Consider the following 21,109-nt stretch of genomic DNA (forward strand, 5'->3'; position numbering starts at 1 on the left):
TGAATACGTAATACTTTTATATTGGAACTAAATAAATCTATTAAACTCTTACATGATTTAATATAATAAACCCAAACTATTTTTAATATACACATACTAATGTCCCTCACATCCTACAAAAGTTGTTTTTTAAATTATACTTTTATTTTTATTTTATTTTTTTAATTTATACTTAAGATCAATGAATACGTAATGTGTGTATAAGAGATAAATCTATTAAACTCTTACATGAATTAATATAAGAAACCCAAACTATTTTTAATATACACATACTAATGTCCCTCACATCCTACAAACCTTCTTTTTTAAATAATACTTTTATTTGTAATTTATTTTAATTTATAGTTTATATCAATGCATACGTAATAAGTGTGTATAACAGATAAATCTATTAAACTCTTACATGATTTAATATAATAAACCCAAACTATTTTTAACATACACATATTAATGTCCCTCACATTCTACAAAAGTTGTTTTATAGATACTACTTTTATTTTTAATTTATTTTAATTTACACTTAGGTTCAATGAATCCATAATACTTTTATATTGGAACTAAAGAAATCTATTAAACTCTGAAATCATTTAATATACTAAACCCAAACTATTTGTATTATACACATTCTAATGTCCCTCACATCCTACAAAAAATGTTTTTTTAAATAACAATTTTATTTTTATTTATAATTAAGATCAATGAATACGTAATGTGTGTATAAGAGATAAATCTATTAAACTCTTACATGATTTAATATAAGAAACCCAAACTATTTTTAATATACACATACTAATGTCCCTCACATCCTACAAACCTTCTTTTTTAAATAATACTTTTATTTTTAATTTATTTTAATTTATAGTTTATATCAATGCATACGTAATAAGTGTGTATAACAGATAAATCTATTAAACTCTTACATGATTTAATATAATAAACCCAAACTATTTTTAACATACACATATTAATGTCCCTCACATCCTACAAAAGTTGTTTTATAGATAGTACTTTTATTTTTAATTTATTTTAATTTACACTTAGGTTCAATTAATCCATAATACTTTTATATTGGAACTAAAGAAATCTATTAAACTCTGAAATCATTTAATATACTAAACCCAAACTATTTTTAATATACACATATTAATGTCCCTCACATCCTACAAACCTTGTTTTGTAGATACTGCTTTTATTTTTATTTTATTTTAATTTATAGTTAAGATCAATGGATCCATAATATGTGTATATCAGAGATAAATCTATTAAACTCTAAAATGATTTAATATAATAAAGTCAAGCTTTTTTTGATAAACACATATTAATGTCCCTTACATTCTAAAAACATTGGTTTATAGATACTGCTTTTATTTTTTTTATTATTTTAATTTATACTTTAGACCACTGAATCCTCAACACTTTTACATTGGCCACAAATAAATCTATTTAATTAATAATTTAATATAATGAAGTCAAACTATTTTTAATATACACATTTTAATGTTCCTCACAACCTACAAACCTTGTTTTATAATTACTGCTTTTATTTTTATTTTATTTTTATTTATAGTTAAAATCAGTACATTCATAATACCTTTATATTGGAACTAAATACATTTATTAAACTCTGATAAGATTTTATATAATAAAACCAAACTATTTTTATATACACATATTAGTGTACCTCACATCCTACAAACATTGTTTTATAGATACTGCTTTAATTTTTTTTATTTTAATTTATAGTTAAGATCATTAAATCCAAAATAAGTGTGTACAAGAGATAAATCTATTAAGTTCTGATATAATTAAATATAATTAACCCACACTATTTTTTATATACACATATTGATGTCAATAACATCCAACAGTTGTTTTGTAGATACTTCTTTTATTTAGATTTTATTTTATGGTTCAAATCCATAATAAAAAAACCATAATAAGTGTGTATCATAGATAAATCTATTAAACTCAGATTTGATTTAATATAATAAAATAAAACTATTTTTTAAAAACACATATTAATGTCCCTTATATCCTACAAACCTTGTTTTGTAATGACTGCTTTTATTTTTAATTTATTTTAAATTAAAGTTAATATCTGTAAATACATAATAATTGTATATCTACAATCATCCTCATCCTGAACATCTTTTACTTCCTGCAGCTTCTCCTGCAACTGAATCCTAACAAAACGTAACATAAACTTTAATATGAAATCAACCACTCGTAGTCACCATGTACTGACAGTGTTTACAGTGTACTTTGTAGTGGTTGTTGTGTTAGAAAACACTGCAAACACTGCAACACCCTTTTTATATCCTGGTTATTTACTATATTTATATAAAGATTATAATGTTTAGTCATTATCCTCATATAATCTGTTTAATTTGGTTATTTTATTGGACTGAAAGAACTGCTCTATACATGATTGAATAAAAACTTTATATAAGTTTACCATCCCATTACTTAATAATCCTACAGTAAAATACTTAAACGTTCATAAATATGATGAATTCATATGATAATTTGATTTGCTTATCTTATGGAGTTTTAAATGTAGCCATTTGCATCAGTTTGCCATCTAATTTCTTTAAATCATCAAGGTAAAAACAGAAGATGTGGTATTATGAGTAAGTAGGACAGTTATTTAAATATAGTGGATTTAACTGAAAGCAGGTTTCTTTATTTTTAATACCAAAGAAGGTCTGAATTTGGAACATGTAGATTGTTCTACATTTAGACTAGAACAGACTTTATTTCTGGTACATCTTTGTGCATCAGGACTCGATAAGTTTATTAAAATGTAAAACTTAGTTCTGTTTTAATCTCTGTACTTACAAATCAGTACATTCATAATACCTTTATATTGGAACTAAATACATTAAACTCTGATAAGATTTAATATAATAAAACCAAACTATTTTTATATACACATATTAGTGTACCTCACATCCTACAAACATTGTTTTATAGATACTGCTTTAATTTTTTTTATTTTAATTCATAGTTAAGATCATTAAATCCAAAATAAGTGTGTACAAGAGATAAATCTATTAAGTTCTGATATAATTAAATATAATTAACCCACACTATTTTTTATATACACATATTGATGTCCTTAACATCCAACAGTTGTTTTGTAGATACTTCTTTTATTTAGATTTTATTTTATGGTTCAAATCCATAATAAAAAAACCATAATAAGTGTGTATCATAGATAAATCTATTAAACTCAGATTTGATTTAATATAATAAAATAAAACTATTTTTTAAAAACACATATTAATGTCCCTTATATCCTACAAACCTTGTTTTGTAATGACTGCTTTTATTTTTAATTTATTTTAAATTAAAGTTAATATCTGTAAATACATACTAATTGTATATCAGAGATAAATCTATTAAACTCTGAAATAATCTACTATAATAAAGTAAAACAATTTTTTATATACACATATTAATGTCCTTCACATCCTACAAACATTGTTCATAAGATTTATTTCCAGTATAAAAGTATTATGGGTATTTTGATCATGATTATAAATTAAAATAAAATAACAATAAAAACAGTATCTATAAAACAAGGTTTGTAGGATGTGAGAGACATTAATATGTAATTAATAAAAATAGTTTGACTTTATTATTTTTAATTATATCAGAGTTTAATAAATTTAACTCTTATACACACTGATTATGGATTTATTATTATGGATTTTAACTATAAATTAAAATAAAATAAAAATATGAGCAGTATCTATAAAACAAGGTTTGTAGGTTGTGGGGGACATTAATATGTGTATTTAAAAAATAGTTTGTGTTTATTATATTACATCATATCAGAGTTTAATAGATTTATTTAGTTCCAGTATAAAAGTATTATGTATATAACAATTTTATCTATAAATTAAAAAAATAAAATAAAAGCATTTTCTATAAAACAGGGTTTGTAGGATGTGAGGGACATTAATATGCATATATTAAAAATAGTTTGGGTTTATTATATTAAATTATATCAGAGTTTAATAGATTTATTTATCTATAGTATAAAAGTATGTATTTTATTGATCTTAACTATAAATTAAAATAAAATACAAAAAAAACAGTTTTTTTAAAACAATGTTTGTAGGATTTGAGAGACATTAATATGTGTAGATTAAAAATTGTTTAGGTTTATTATATTAAATCATGTCAAAGTTTATTAGATTAAACTCTGATACACACTTATTATGGATTCATTGATCTTAAGTATAAAAAAAAAAAAATACAAATAAAAGCAGAATCTAAAAAACAAGGTTATAGGATGTGGGGAACATTAATATGTGTTCAAAAAAAATAGTTTGGGTTAATTATATTAAATCATGTCTGAGTTTAATAGATTTATACACACTTATTATGGATTCATTTATCTTAAAAAAAATAATAAAAAAACAGTAATAAAAGCAGAATTTAAAAAACAATGTTTGTAGGTTGTGAGGGACATTAGTATGTGTATAATAAAAATAGTTTGGGTTTAGTATATTAAATCATGTAAGAGTTTAATAGATTTATCTCTTATACACACATTACGTATTCATTGATCTTAAGTATTAAATTAAAATAAACTAAAAATAAAATTATTATTTAAAAAACAACTTTTGTAGGTTATGAGGGACATTAATATGTGTATATTAAAAATAGTTTGGCTTTATTATATTAAATTATATCAGAGTTAAATAGATTTATCTCTTGTACACATTTATTACGTATTCATTGATCTTAACTGTAAATTAAAATAGAGTAGAAATAAAAGCAGTATCTATAAAACAACTTTTGTAGGATGTGAGGGACATTAGAATGTGTATAATAAAAATAGTTTGGGTTTATTGTATTAAATGATATCAGAGTTTAATAGATTTCTGTAGTTCCAATATAAAAGTATTATGGTTTTCTTTGATCTTAAGTATAAATTTAAATAAATTAAAAATAAAATTATTATTTAAAAAACAAGTTTTGTAGGTTGTGAGGGACATTAATATGTGTATATTAAAAATAGTTTGGGTTTATTATATTAAATCATGTAAGAGTTTAATAGATTTCTTTAGTTCCAATATAAAACTATTATAGATTCATTGATCCCAAGTGTAAATTAAAATAAATTAAAAATAAAAGTATAATTTAAAAAACAACTTTTGTAGGATGTGAGGGACATTAATATGTGTATGTTTAAAATAGTTTGGGTTTATTATATTAAATCATGTAAGAGTTTAATAGATTTATCTGTTATACACACTTATTACGTATGCATTGATATAAACTATAAATTAAAATAAATTACAAATAAAAGTATTATTTGAAAAAGAAGGTTTGTAGGATGTGAGGGACATTAATATGTGTATATTAAAAATAGTTTGGGTTAATTATATTAAATCATATCATAGTTGAAAAGATTTATTTGTCTCCAATATCAAAATATCATGGATTTATTAATCTTAATTCTAAATTTAAAAAAATGACATATTAAAACAGTATCTATAAAACAAGGTTTGTAGGTTGTGAGATACAATAATTTGTGTTCATAAAAAATAGATTGACATGAATCCATTAATACATTACAAGACTTTAATGGATTTTTTTCTCTGTAATAAGTGCAGAGTAAATGTTTCCTACGTTTTTCTGATAGTTTGATGACGCTCCCTAACGCTTTAGCTGAACTTGACGCTTAATCAGCGGTTTCATTTTAATCTTTCTTTAAATAAATACATTTAACCTTAAAATTATTATAAAATAGCTTTTGAAGTATGTTGTCCACTTAAATCTGTGCAAGAAATCGTAAAATAAGTAGGTGTTAGGTGTTTTTTGAACCATTTATATAGATCGGAATGGCGAATGTTAAACGAATGTCGAATATAAAACTAACTTTACCGCAGTGAAAGAAACTCGAATGTCAGGCGAATGTCCAAGACTTCCTGGTTTAGTTCGTGAGTGTTCTGTTCAAAACAAGTGTGTTTAAATCAAATCAACAATCTGAACTACATAAAGTAACAATACACAGTCATGTACAGAAGTGTGGAAATGTATAAACTCACCTGCGTTCATCAACTTCAATTATCAACAAAACTACAAACACAGACACGGAACAGATCCGCACTCGAACAGAACAGGATCAGATCAGTTTCACTTCTACTGAACTAAAGGAGAGAGAGAGAGAGAGAGAGAGAGAGAGACCTGGTCACCTGGTCAGGGTCACGGTGGGTCCGTCTTTAATTGCTACAATACACGCTGGACAGAGCGCTGATTTATTGGAGGAAATAATTTATCATTCAGTTTGGTTTTAAATAAAACACAAACACATATTATTGTCATGCCTTATCCTGCAATTGTTTTCAATGCTTCTTCATTCAAATCAATATGTTCATAGTAGAGATGCTACACTTCTGGAAAACTGGAAATTTCAATACTTGAGCCAAATTCTGAACTTTTATATAGTTTTGAAAGTTGATTAGCCTAATACATTATATCTTTTTTGTTAAGTTATACATGTAAATGTTACAGTAAAAGTCTAAAATAGCCACATTTAGTAGTTTCCCAGCTAACAATTTTTGGTTCCCAGAACGTTCTGGGAACGGATCATTTTGGTTGCCCTTTGGTTCCCCAGGAAAGTTTTCTTTTACGGAAATAGAACGTTCCCGTTTGGTTGTGCATTATAGTTCTGGGAACGTTCCCCTAACGTTCCCGTAACCTTAAAATTATTGAAACCTTTAAGGGAACCTTGTACTAACCTTTAAATTATTGAAAACTTTAGACAAGAAAACCTCACTTTCTAGTTGTGCTAATGGAGAGTTCTGCTTGCTATATGCGTACACTGCAAAAAATGTTTTCCACATACAAACTGCTAGTAAATTTAACAGACCATATATTGAAGTAAAAGTTACTCACAATTCTATCTGGATTTTACTAAAAATTCTTCAGTAAAAGTTACTTTGCTACACACTGCTTCAAGTATATTTTAATAGCTGTATCTTAGTAGATTTTACTTAAACTTTGCAGCACTAAAAGCATTAAAACATGGCTTATAAAATGCTATATTATATATTATTAAAATGCTATATTATAAAATAATTTTACATTATTCAATTTAACATCAATGATTACCATATACAAAAACCACTTTAACAGACAGACAACATTTTTTGTCAAACTTTTTTGTTTTGCTCAATTAATGGAAATGCATTTTCACTTACAGTTCAGTGGACAAAATGTCTTTCAAACAGCGTGTTTTCTAAAGTCTCACTCGCTACACAAAAGTAAAAACTGTAAATGGAAAACAAACTATAAAAGTGTCACAGTGTAAGGATTAAATAAATGATATCAATCTTTCAAACATTTTTCTGAAAACTTGCAGTAAAAAATAAAAATAGATACAAGTAAAAGTTTGTCAGAAACACTTGCTCCAGGTGGACTGACTGTAGATATCCTCCTGAACTCATCTTTCACCTAAGACAAAGACAAAAAATTAGTAATTATAAAGTTTATGTAGACCTCAGAATGTTATGTTACATATTAAAATTCAATTTTACTTTCTCAAGGTTTGCTCACAGGTTGCCTAATAATGCACATTTGTATTTGAAAGACCCGGGACTATACAGCCTCAGACAGATTTATTTTTAAGTAGCAAAACAGGCTTTCATAATCATTAGACAAAAGAACTATTTTAGAACCAACGTTTTAAGCCCACGTTCATTAAACGGAAGAAGTTATCCTGATTAATATAACTACATAACATGAATTCTGCCATGCTAACGGATGCTAATTTGGAGTCAATAGTGTAGAAAGTTAAACAAATTTAAAATATTTATAATATTAACTGGCACGGTAATATAATTTCTTAAAAATGACAACTTACCATAAAACAGTCCCCTTTGGCTAAAGTATGTCCTCAACAACCGAAAAACTTTGTGGTGAGAAGACTTGAGAAGATTCAAAAGTCTCAGCAGCTCGTTTTGCACTCCGTGTGTGAAACTTGCCAGGCAATGCGCATGCGTGGAACATAAAGTAATATTTACTAGAAGTTTTTAGTTTTGCTTTGCTTCAATCCAGGGCCGGAGTTGGGCCCCTTTTTCAGCCCGGGAGTTTCATGCCCAAACCCGGCCCACTTTTTCCATGGAGGAGGAATTTGAATAAATGAAACAGCAGCTAGCTCTTACAATGCCTTTTTATTGGGTATAAGTTCAGGTATATGTTGGTAAGTTAACAGAAAACACTTCACATAAACAAGTTTAATTCAAATTTAAATCAGATAAAGATTTAAAAGGTAAAAAAATGTGATAATGATGAAAACATATTTACATTTGTACAGGAGCAATAAGTTGAAATAAAAATATTTGAAATTAAAATTGCATTTGTCTTCCCAACAGAGAGGTGCTCTATTGTTAGGTTTACACTAAACTCTTAAGTAGCTTCACTACACACATATTTAGTAGGCTACCTACAGCATCAAAAGCCTCCTAAGAAGTGCACTGGTTTCTGCAACTTTATTAATAATGGTGTCATTGTCTATAGATATGAGACATGGCTTATCTGCTGCTCTGAGGCTAAAAAAAACATTTCATTAAGGGTTAGCCTATTATGCTGAATAACATAACATGCTTGAATTTTTTTTTTTTTTTAACAATTTAGCCTATATTATGATGGTGTAAAATTGATAGTGATTTAGGCTATTTGTCTCCATTTGTTAAAATAAATTAGGCTATCGTGCTGACATCTTTCTGAATGTCTGAACAATTTAACATATACCATGTATATTCTCTACGTTACATTTTACATTACAAATAACTATCTTAGTTTAAATAACTCTGTTAGACTATCCTCTACCTGTCCCTTCTGTAGTCATGGCCTCCTCGGGATCATCAGTACAGTAGCGTCTGAACAAAAACATTCCATTAATGAGTTAGGCTATTTAATATATTACACTTCAAATTATGTTTATTATTTTCAGCTTGAAACTGGATATTTGTGATTAATGGTGTGTATTGGGTTCTACAAAATAAACAACGCTAAGTTGACGTTGCAAATGTTGCGCAATACCGGCTGCATGGGGTCTGTCCTCTGGAAAACAGGTCTGTTAATTTGGCACATTTGGCAGCATCTTCTTCCAACGCCTTTCTTTTTTTTAACCTGGCCTTTTCGGCTCCACCTGGCCTCTTCCTGCCCTCCATCACCACCGACTGATGGTTTGCGCTATTCTGTTGCTATATTTACTTTTACCGGCGCTCCAGAAAAGACGCCTCGTGGGCCAAACCAACTTAAACATTTGGGAGGGGAGAATTCCCTCAGATGGTAGAACCCATCTAATCTACTGCGATTTAGGGGCTGTGCTGTCAGATGAATGGAGAATGAATGCAAGAAGAAGTGACAGATAAGTGTCAAAAAAATTTTTCTCATCCAACCGGCCCAAACTCGAGATTGACATGAGCCGGCCCATCGGGAATCCTCCCGAATCTCCCGATTAGCCACTGCGGGCTTGTTTGGCAACCAGCACTGTGTAAATATTGGACAAAACACATGATGGGTTATTTTAACTTGTTGGGTTGTGCAGTTTAATCATTGTGCTGGATTAAATAAATGTAAAAAAATTCAGCATTAAAGCATAATCTCATTAAAATAGGCTACAATTTAACACTATAATACAATACAATTTATTAATTGCTGAATTATATTAAATAATTATTATATAATAACTGTGATTAAACAAAAATATAAAATACATCTAACATACATCTTAAACTGCTCTTCTTTACATGTTAAATTACTCCTCTGTTGAATAAATCAAGGCACCTGAGACGCTGCTCTGCAGGACTGTATATAAACTGAGAAAATGATCACGTCCAAGCTCTAATACCAACCGGAAGAGCTTCCTCTGTTCCTACTGCTGCAAATACTCAACCATGTTGGATCCAGACTGTTATAACATAAACATTTCATTCTCATGTTTCCTCTCCTTGTTTCTTGGTCTCCAGAAGACACTTCAGAACAGCAGAAGTTGGAGCTTCATCTCTGTAACCAGACTCAGTTCCAGAACTCTTTGATTTCTGCAGGTTTTGTAGATAAAGAGCTCTTGGACGCATCGATTTGCTCTTCTGCTCTCAAAGGTCGTCTTCTCAGCTCACTGTGCACAACAACATCTACATCAACTGGACAGTCAATCACTAAATGTTCAGTCTAATGACTTTAACCTTGTAGAAACTCTAGAAATGTAAAACTGTAATATGGGTGAACAAATCGAAGCTTTTTGTAATAACATTTATCCACTGCAGACCCTTTAAGTGATTTTTTTGTTGATTGCTCCAGTGTGGAATGAAAAAGAATGATGGTGATGCTGGAAGACACTGGATGAAGAATTCCTCGTTACTCTCATAACTCACATCATCCTCATCCTGAACATCTTTTACTTCCTGCAGCTTCTCCTGCAACTGAATCCTAACAAAACGTAACATAAACTTTAATATGAAATCAACCACTCGTAGTCACCATGTACTGACAGTGTTAACAGTGTACTTTGTAGTGGTTGTTGTGTTAGAAAACACTGCAAACACTGCAACACCCTTTTTATATCCTGGTTATTTACTATATTTATATAAAGATTATAATGTTTAGTCATTATCCTCATATAATCTGTTTAATTTGGTTATTTTATTGGACTGAAAGAACTGCTCTATACATGATTGAATAAAAACTTTATATAAGTTTACCATCCCATTACTTAATAATCCTACAGTAAAATACTTAAACGTTCATAAATATGATGAATTCATATGATAATTTGATTTGCTTATCTTATGGAGTTTTAAATGTAGCCATTTGCATCAGTTTGCCATCTAATTTCTTTAAATCATCAAGGTAAAAACAGAAGATGTGGTATTATGAGTAAGTAGGACAGTTATTTAAATATAGTGGATTTAACTGAAAGCAGGTTTCTTTATTTTTAATACCAAAGAAGGACTGAATTTGGAACATGTAGATTGTTCTACATTTAGACTAGAACAGACTTTATTTCTGGTACATCTTTGTGCATCAGGACTCGATAAGTTTATTAAAATGTAAAACTTAGTTCTGTTTTAATCTCTGTACTTACAGTCAGAGCAGCGTACCGTAAAACAGGGTTTAGAAGCGCACTAAAACTTTTAGTGTAGACAATGTGATCAGTACCGTAAAACAGGGTGTAGATGCGCACTAAAACTTTATTAAGTAGAAATAGCGCGACCGAGCAAGTCCAGAAGATCTAAAACAAATGCAGCACCCAGATTCACCCTCAAAAAGCTTCATAAATCTTTTTTCTAGCAAGAAAACTCAATAAAAAACAAGAACGCAACAAGAACTCACCACGTTTTCTCCCCTCAAATGATCCACAGGTGAGTTTAATAACTACATGCAGTGACCCACAGTAATACTCAGTATGAGCAGAAAGACGCGACTAACTTACACTTTTACATTTAGTTCTTATTGTTATATTTTAAATTGTGTTTGTTTGTAAACTGTGAATTAGTTCTTAATCTGGTCGTGATGTTAGTGAATTAAACCTACATCTCTCTGATGGTCTGATCGATCAGCTGTCTGTTCTGACATGCTGCTTAAGCCCGGCTAGCTCAGTCGGTAGAGCATGAGACTCTTAAGCTGAATCGAGATACTTAGAGAGTATGTACTAGATTGGAGGAAGTATGCACTACTCTGCCGGTAAAAAAGTACATACTTCCAGTACAGAAGTATGCAGTATGCACACATCACACACACTACATCTGCCCTCTTTCCAACGTCAAGTGATGACGTGGGACGTGATGACATAATATCACCATGGTTACAGACTCATTACAAACCCCACTCGCCAAATTTTTGGATATTTATCGTGTTTTTGTCATTAATTCGTCTTTAAAATGTTTTATTTTATTTATCTTACTTACACTTGTAAACAGAGGACCGCTATCTTTCTTGTTTCTTATTACGCTTCGAACGCCTACGCAGCTCCAGTTGCATTATGGGATTCATTAACGGACCGCAAGTGTGCATCGCTTGCATACTCAAACATGGCTGCCCAATAAGTAGGTCATCCGGGTACTTCTCGCGTACCTCTTTGTGTATACTGTGTATTCGGACATACTAACCGCTCTCGCGTCCTCATTTCGCGTACTATTGAGTATGGAAGTATGCGATTCCGGACGCAGCCTTAATCTCAGGGTCGAGGGTTCGAGCCCCACGTTGGACGACTAGCTTCATTTAACGTCTACTGAAACCAAAAGGACGTTCTTCCACTTTGGACAGCCGGTCTCCAGTGACTTATCAGGTGGATATTTGTGCTTGTAGGACTGTTGTTTACTGGATCTTAATTCAATTTGTTTATTAGGACAGTACACATGGGACACATGATTTGCTAATGTTTACTTTATGCTAATAAACAGTATAATTACACAAGTTTATATCAAGCACAGTCATGGACAATTTAGCGACTCCAGTTCCAGTTTAGTGGTTCCAGTGTTTTGTCCATTTCAGATCCACATGTACAGAGTAGTTAAAACCAGCTGTTGTGGTGTAAGTGCTGTAGGTTGTGATGTAGTTTTTCTGTTATTCCTCAGTGAAATTGATTGAAGTCTGGATTTCTCATTGTAAAGTTTTGCTGGTTGAATGGGGTTAGTGTTGAATTATGTACAAAGATCTAAAGAGACTAGCTGAACTGGCCGGTTAGCTCAGTTGGTTAGAGCGTGGTGCTAATAACGCCAAGGTCGTGGGCAGTGATGGCTTAGTTACCTTGAAAAAGTAATCTGATTACTGATTACTGATTACTCCTTTAAAAAGTAACTTAGTTACTTTATGGATTACTTGATTTTAAAAGTAACTAAGTTAGATTACAAGTTACTTTATTAGTTATATAATGCGGAATATTTCAAAGATATTCCTTTGCAATACTTTATTATTTGGCTGCCAACTTGTGTGTACTGATGAGACTCAATTGAATCCCAGAACATGCTAGTGTGAATACATGGCAAACAAATTTTAATTTTCTTTCAAGAATATGATACAGACTGACCAACACTATTACGCTAAATCAGCATTGAAAATTGACTTTACTTTTAATAGCCTTCTACAATGCTGGAGCTTCTTAAAACGGAAGATTTTCTTTTAAATAGAAGTGTTATTTACATGCTATTAAATTGTTTTCCAACAAAATCCGCCCAATTTGGCGGATAATCGCCCAATCTGGCAACACTGGAATGCGCAGAGAAGCTGGCGCTTTTACTCGTAGCGCGCCATGAATACTACTAAATAGTACTACCTCTGTAATTGTGTTGGTGGTTGGCATTTATGTTGAGTGTATTACTGCACTGTTTTGGTGAAGAACTACTCATCTGAGGTGCGCTGCTCCTGCGTGCAGAAATGCTTCCGCAAAAAAATTGCCGACAAAGCGGTGGTGGGGGGGCCAGAGGGGTGGCCAAAGATTACTTTATGGTGGCCATGGCAACCACTGGCCACTCCCTGGCTCCGCCCCTGCCAAGAAGAAAGCAAAAATATCTTTTCACTAAGGAAAATGACAAAAATAGTAACGCACAGTAACTTGGATAAGTAACTTTAATCTGATTACTGGATTGGAAATAGTAACACGTTAGATTACTCGTTACTGAAAAATGTGGTCAGATTAGAGTAACGCGTTACTAAGTAACGCGTTACAGACCATCAGTGGTCGTGGGTTCGATCCCCGTACGGGCTACACCCACTTTTGGACTTGAACTAACAAACAAGTGATCCTTCTCTAACTAGCAGGTCCTATTGACCTGGGCTTCAAACGTCGTCTCTGACAAGTATGAGATCTTTTTACTGCCCCTCTCATTCAAGTCAGAAACATGCCATTATTTCAATTTGCCAAACTTAATGACCCTTCTGTAAATGGTTTCATGTGCACGCTGCTGCTACTGGCTTCTTTGGTTCGGCACAGTGGCTAAGTGGGTAGCACTGTCACCTCACAGAAAGAAGGTCTTTGGTTCGATCCCCAGGTGGGGCGATCCAGGTCCTTTCTGTGTGGAGTTTGCATGTTCTCTTCTACTAATATTCATGCACACACACATTATACATTTTCATTTTCGGCATTTAGCATTTAACGCTTTTATTCAAGGCTACTTACAGTACTGTAACAGTATGTTGTCTAAGCAATTGAGGATTACAACAGGGCCTAACAGTTGCAACCTGGCAGTGGTGGGGCTTAAACCAGCGACCTTTTGATTACTAGTCCAGTACCTTAACCGCTAGGCTACAACTGCCCTATAATACACACATGTTTTATACACACACCTTATATACACACCTTATACACACGTTATACACACACCGTATATACACACGTAATACGCACACCTTATACACACCTTATACACACGTTATACGCACACATAATACACACACGTAATACACACACGTTATACAGTACACACACCGTATATACACACCTTATACACATGTAATACGCACACCTTAAATACACACCTTATACACACGTTATATGCACACATAATACACACACGTAATACACACACCTTATACACACAGGGTGTGTCATGGTATGTGGGCATGTCAGTACCAGGGTGTGTCAGTACAAGTACCAGGATGTGTCATGGTATGGGGGTGTGTCAGTACCAGGGTGTGTCATGGTATGGGGGTGTGTCAGTACCAGGGTGTGTCATGGTATGGGGGGGTGTCAGTACCAGTACCAGGGTGTGTCATGGTATGGGGGTGTGTCAGTACCAGGGTGTGTCATGGTATGGGTATAATTCGATTATGGGTATAATCAAAAGACAGATCGATAGACAGACTATTTATCTATCTGTCTAACCATCTGTCTGTCTGAATATCTGTCTATCTTTCTGTTTATCTATCTACTCAATCTGTCTGTCTGTCTGCATCCTATATAATCTGTATCTATCACCGTGTGTGTACAGGAGCTGTACGTTCCAGGCCGACTGTGAGGCAGGTAGACGGGCGTGGATCAGTGCCATTCAGAACCTGACTGAGAGAGAAGAAACAGTTGAGAGTGAGGTGAATTATCATCACCACTATGCTCCGGGAGGGGAGGGGTTCGGTTCTCGGCTCTGTAACACCAGTTTAATGCGTCTGAATCAGCAGGAATCAGACGGGTACAAGAACGAATCGGAATCAGATTCCTCAAGCAAGCAGACAGACTCCCAGGGACCGCGGGCGTCTTCTGAAGCTCCAGGTAACCTTAACACCACCACGTTCGAGCCCCACACTATTAAACTCTAGTGACTATATGTTTAACCCTTGGGCTTCGTAGGTGGGATCAGTTCTGGAGAAGTCATCTGTGATGCTCCCGAGAACAAGGGTGAGTACGCCGGCCCTTTATATGGACCCTTATTTGAGGATCGAGATTGAAGCCCTGAAGAACCTCAATCATCAGCACGTGTGCCGCTTGTACCAAGTCATGGAGACTGCTGACCAGATCTACCTGGTTCTTGAGGTACCATCAGTGGTTAGAAACTATCAGATTTGATTCAATCTCTGGATTTACGATGATTTGCTGCTCACTTGACTTGCTCTCTCCTCCAGTTTTGTCCGGGTGGAGATCTGTTCGACCACATCGATAATAACGACATGTTGTCGGAGGAGGAGACGCGCAGGATCTTCCGTCAGATCGTCTCGGCACTGGCCTACGTCCACAGCCAGGGATACGCCCACCGTGACCTTAAGCCAGTGCGTCAGCCAAACGATTTCCACTTATACTTTGTGCTCTCTCTTTGTTAGTGCTTGTACATGTGTGTTTTATTTTGACTCTCAGGAAAACATGATGCTGGATGAGAAGAACAACATCAAGCTCATCGACTTTGGTCTCTGTGCCAAACCAGAGGTTCGTGTCTCTCCTAAGACTGTAGTGTATACTTAAATCAAGAGTGCCATTCAGAGAGTCTAGTAAGGTGGTGTGCTTACCCCCATCCAGCATGCTTTAATGAAGCCTTGCACACATGGTGTCCACAATTAGTTTCAGTGATCAGTTAGATGAACAGGACATCACAGAGCCATGCTGGTTCAGTTTGTGTGCTGTGTTGCAGATGCGAGTCAACAGTTGGACCTTCGGTTGATAAAAATCTGTTTTGTTGTAGGGTGGATTGGGTACTGCTCTGATTGAGGGCTGTGGAACCCCTCCCTACTTGGCACCAGAAGTCATTGATGAGCAACCCTATCATGGTGCAGAGGTAGGTTTGTGTGGGGTGTGTCCCCAGGTTATTCCTGATAAACTTCAATTGGAGAGTCTCCAAATCCAAGGTGTTCAGTCCCCTCTATAGCCCCATTCATGACTTATTCTATGAGGTCTGGATGAGGGGACTGACCAGGGTAAAGCATGGTTAAAAAAGACAATGAAGATGTGTGTGTGTGTGTGTGTGTGTGTGTGTGTTTTAGGCAGATGTTTGGAGCTTGGGTGTTGTCCTATATGTCATGCTGTGTGGCTACCTCCCGTTCGACGGTGACGACTTTGTGGAGCTCCATGAACAAATCACTGTAAGTCTTGGAACTACAATGAAACACCATTGGCATACACGTCTTGTTACGATTATGAAATTGAATCCATTATTTAATGCTCAGCAGCATGTTAAACATACAGTAAAAGTAACAGTAATGGCTTGTGGTGATGTCCTTTGATCAGATGTGATTGTTTTGCTCTGTGTTTCCTCAGAAAGGACATTTTGACACTCCTGACTGGCTGTCTCCTGGTTCTGTACTGCTGATTAAGGAAATGCTGCAGGTGTTTGTTTATGGGTGTGTTTAATGTAAGCAAAGTGGGTGTGTGTTTCTCTGTGGGCTTCATCACCTGAAGTTCTTGTATCTTGTCCTGTAGGTGGTTCCAGAGCAGCGCATAAAGGTGGAGCATCTGCTGGATCATGAGTGGGTAATGAAGGGCTACAGCAGCCCTGTGGAATGGCACAGCACATGCCCGGTACAACATCCACACTAGACATAGTACAGTAGCATGATGGAGATCCATCGTACAAAAGATTGTATCTTTATTATCTCACATACTCATATATTTGTGTCTGTGTGTGTGTGTGTTTGTGTCTCAGCTGGATCATCTAGATGAGGAGAGCATCACCGAGATGGCTGTGATGTTCAGACAGTCCAACCAAAGCACCAAGCAGCTGGTGTGTGAGGTACATTTCAGTACTTCTATCTGCATCAACACAGATGCTAAAATGTAGACACATATTTATTAATACTGAGGTTCTTGTGCTCCGTCTAATAGAGATGTGTGTGTGTGTGTGTGTGTGTGTGCAGTGGAAGTTTGATCAGACCACAGCTACGTATCTTTTGCTCTTGAGAAGGAAGCAGCGCAGTAGTCCAGTGTGTAGCTGAGCGGACGTGTAAGAAATCCAGGTAACATTTCCACAATCAGTGTATTTTACCTGATAAACGCTGCTCTACATGCTCATCTGTCCAAACACTACAGCTTCTGGAATGTTCTTACATCTCTTCTTGTTTTATTTAGCAGGAGACGTTGTCGGCGCATCAAGGAGGGACGATGGTGGAGCCGTCCAATCAGGACACGTTACATCTCAATTTCACATTTCAATGATTGTTGCAGATGTTTCTCTCTAACCCATCCTCTCTCTCTCTCTCTCTCTCTCTTTCTCTTTTTACCAGAACGATGCATTTTGGGTATCTGTGTGTGACTGGTTAGAGGAACTCCACTGAGGTGCCGCCCTTGTTGATCCACACAGCTGTATGAGAAGTGTAGAACATGGATGACCAGGATCAACAGGCCTCAAAATCTTATAACATTAAATAATAAATAAATAAACTCACTGAATATATGAAGGTGGATGGATGTTTATTTTCACAATAGCAGATTTTTTCTTCATCATTTTGTGTATGAAGTCAGCAATATGACGTGAAAGAAGGCACAACGTTTCCCGACATGTTACAGAACAATGAACTCAGCAGTGAAGATACAGACCTACTGTCAGCTCACTCAGAGCAGCCTGAGATCGTTACCCTAAAACGTAATGAACTCATGTCTCTTAAAGAGGTCCAGTTACAAAATACACTATATTACCAAAAGTATTCACTCACCCATCCAGATTATTGAATTCTGGTGTTCCAATCAGTTCCATGGCCACAGAGGTATAAAACCAAGCACCTCGGCATGCAGACTGCTTCTACAAACATAAGTGAAAGAACAGGTCGCTCTCAGGAGCTCAGTGAATTCCAGTGTGGTACCGTGATGCCATCTGTGCAACAAGTCCGGTCGTGAAATTTCCTCACTACTAAATATTCCACAGTCGACTGTCAGTGCTGTTATAACAAAGTGGAAGCGGAACAACAGCAACTCAGCCATGAAGTGTTAGGCCATGTAAAATGACAGAGCGGGTCAGCGGATGCTGAGGAGCATAGTGCAAACACTCAGTCAATCACTACAGACCTCCAAACTTCAAGTGGCCTTCAGATTAACTCAAGAACAGTGTGTAGAGCTTCATGGAATGGGTTTCCATGGCCGAGCAACTGCATCCAAGCCTTACAGCACCAAGCGCAATGCAAAGCATCAGATGCAGTGGTGTATAGCACACCACCACTGGACTCTAAAGCAGTGGAGATGTGTTCTCTGGAGTGACGAATCACGCTTCTCCGTCTGGCAATACGATGAACGAGTCTGGGTTTGGCGGTTGCCAGGAGAGCGGTACTTGTCTGACTGCATTGTGCCGAGCGTAAAGTTTGGTGGAGGGGGGATTATGGTGTGGGGGTGTTTTTCAGGAGTTGAGCTCAGCCCCTTAGTTCCAGGAATTCTTAATGCTTTAGCATACCAGAAGATTTTGGACAATTTCATGTTCCTAACTTTGTGGGAACAGTTTGGGGATGACCCCTTCCTGTTTCAACATGACTGCACACCAGTGCAAAAAGCAAGGTCCATAAAGACATGGATGAGCGAGTTTGGTGTGAAAGAACTTAACTGGCCTCAACCTGATAGAACACCTTTGGGATGAATTAGAGTGGAGACTGCAGGCCAGGCCTTCTCGTCCAACATCAGTGTCTGACCTCACAAATGCGCTTCTGAAAGAATGGTCAAAAATTCCCATAAACACACTCCTAAACCTTCCCAGAAGAGTTCAAGCTGTTATAGCTGCAAAGGATGGGCCGACATCATATTAAATTAAATGGGACCTCACTCAAGTTCATATGCGTGTAAAGGCAGACGAGCGTATACTTTTGGCAATATAGTGTAGTTTTTATAGGACAAACATATAAGAACCTACAAAACCTCTTAGATGTGTATTAAGAAAGTCTGAACATAAGAAATGACTAGACAGTGATGTCTGAAGTAGGACTGAGATCTCGGATCATTAAAATAACATGAAACTAGTTACGGGTTACAAATGGTTTTTGTGCTGCCATGCAGCTGGTTGAATGGAGTTTTATTTTATGTAGAATTATGTAAAAAGATCTAAAGAAAATAGATGAAGTGGCCGCTTAGCTCAGTTGGTTAGAGTGTAGTGCTAATAACGCCAAGGTCGCGGGTTCAATACCCGTACTGGCCACACCCACTTTAACGATTAAAGCTAGCATGGCTGAGAGTCAGGTGAGCATGTGCTGTGTATCAGGACTTTCTAACCTGAGTAATTTAATCACTGAAAGTAAGAATACCACCCTGTTCTTCTGCCATCTTTAATTCTGGCTTCATTTCACCTAATTAACGTGGCATGACCTTTATAAATGCTTACAATCAATTTTGTCAATAAAATTTTGTCAATTTTGTCAATAAAAAAGAGAACTGCTGTGTAATTTAGTGAATTTAGTGAAAAGAAATTTAGACCGTGTAGAATAAAAGTATTAGGAAAGTATGAGGTTAAAAGCATCAGCTTTTATTTATTCTTAAAAGAAAAATACATGAACCTCAGTCATCTCACACGAAGATCTGTTCTGCTCAACAACAGTAAAGCTCTCCATCGTTTCTGTGTGGCAGCTCCATAACTGAAGGGCTGTCAGTGTAGAATCGGGTATGTGGGTATATGCCCTACCCTTTGTATACAGGCTGGTTAGCTCAGTTGGTTAGTGCGTGGTGCTAATAACACCAAGGTCGTGGGTTCGATCCCTGTAAGGGCCACACCCACTTTTGGACTTAAACTAACAAACAAACACCTTCACTAACTAACAGGTCCTATTAACCTGGGCTTCAAACGTTGTCTCTGACAAGTGTGAGATCTGTGTACTTTGGTCAGTGGAAGTAGTTTTATAGCTTTATAAAAAACATTGTACTTACTTACTATTTCCATTCTTGCAGGAGTGTGGGTTTACCTTCCACTTCAATAGTGAGGCGTGTCCAGCCCTGCTACACAAACTGTCATTTTTGTCCCTGTTAAAAACTTTAGCTTAGTTAAAGCAAATAAAGACACATTTAAAAATTCTCATCTTTTCTTACAGATTTAAAGTTGCATAAAACAAATGTTTGTACAAATAATATAAAACCAAAGTACAAAATAAACATTTCACTTATTTTAATTATCTCACAAATCACTTCTCAGTTTTAAAGGTCAAAGGCAGCAGCATCTTTTAGATCAGAACAGCTGTTAACATTAAATATCACTAAAGTGGAAATACTGAAGACAGCAATGCAAACCTTTCATTTAAATACAAGCTGCAGTAAAGTTACATACACTGTAAAACATTTTAAATTGGTTAAACTCAGAAACGAAAGTTGCCTTAAAGAGCTGAGTAAACTCAACTTGAAGAAAACTGTTGTAACAACTCAAGAAGTTAAGTTAAAAAGTTGCTTAACTAATGATTATTGATTGTTTCAACTTAATGCACTGAGTCAAAATAACTTACTATGTTTATTTTATCTATTTTAGAAAATGAGCTATCTAGTTAAATAAACATACAATTCCTCACTATTTTAACACATACTTTTAAGTCAATACAACTTCAGCTATATTCATATAACTTATTGTCTAAAGTTAACAGTGCTTATGTTTGTCATTTCTAGACTTCATGTTGACTAATAAAAGTTTTCCCAGATTCTTTAAACTTTACAATGAATCAACTTACACACTTCTGTTCACAAATAACATTTATTTAAACAAATGTTACAAAACAC

This window comes from Trichomycterus rosablanca, chromosome 14, assembly GCF_030014385.1.
Source record: "Trichomycterus rosablanca isolate fTriRos1 chromosome 14, fTriRos1.hap1, whole genome shotgun sequence".
In the NCBI taxonomy this organism is placed as follows: Eukaryota; Metazoa; Chordata; class Actinopteri; order Siluriformes; family Trichomycteridae; genus Trichomycterus; species Trichomycterus rosablanca.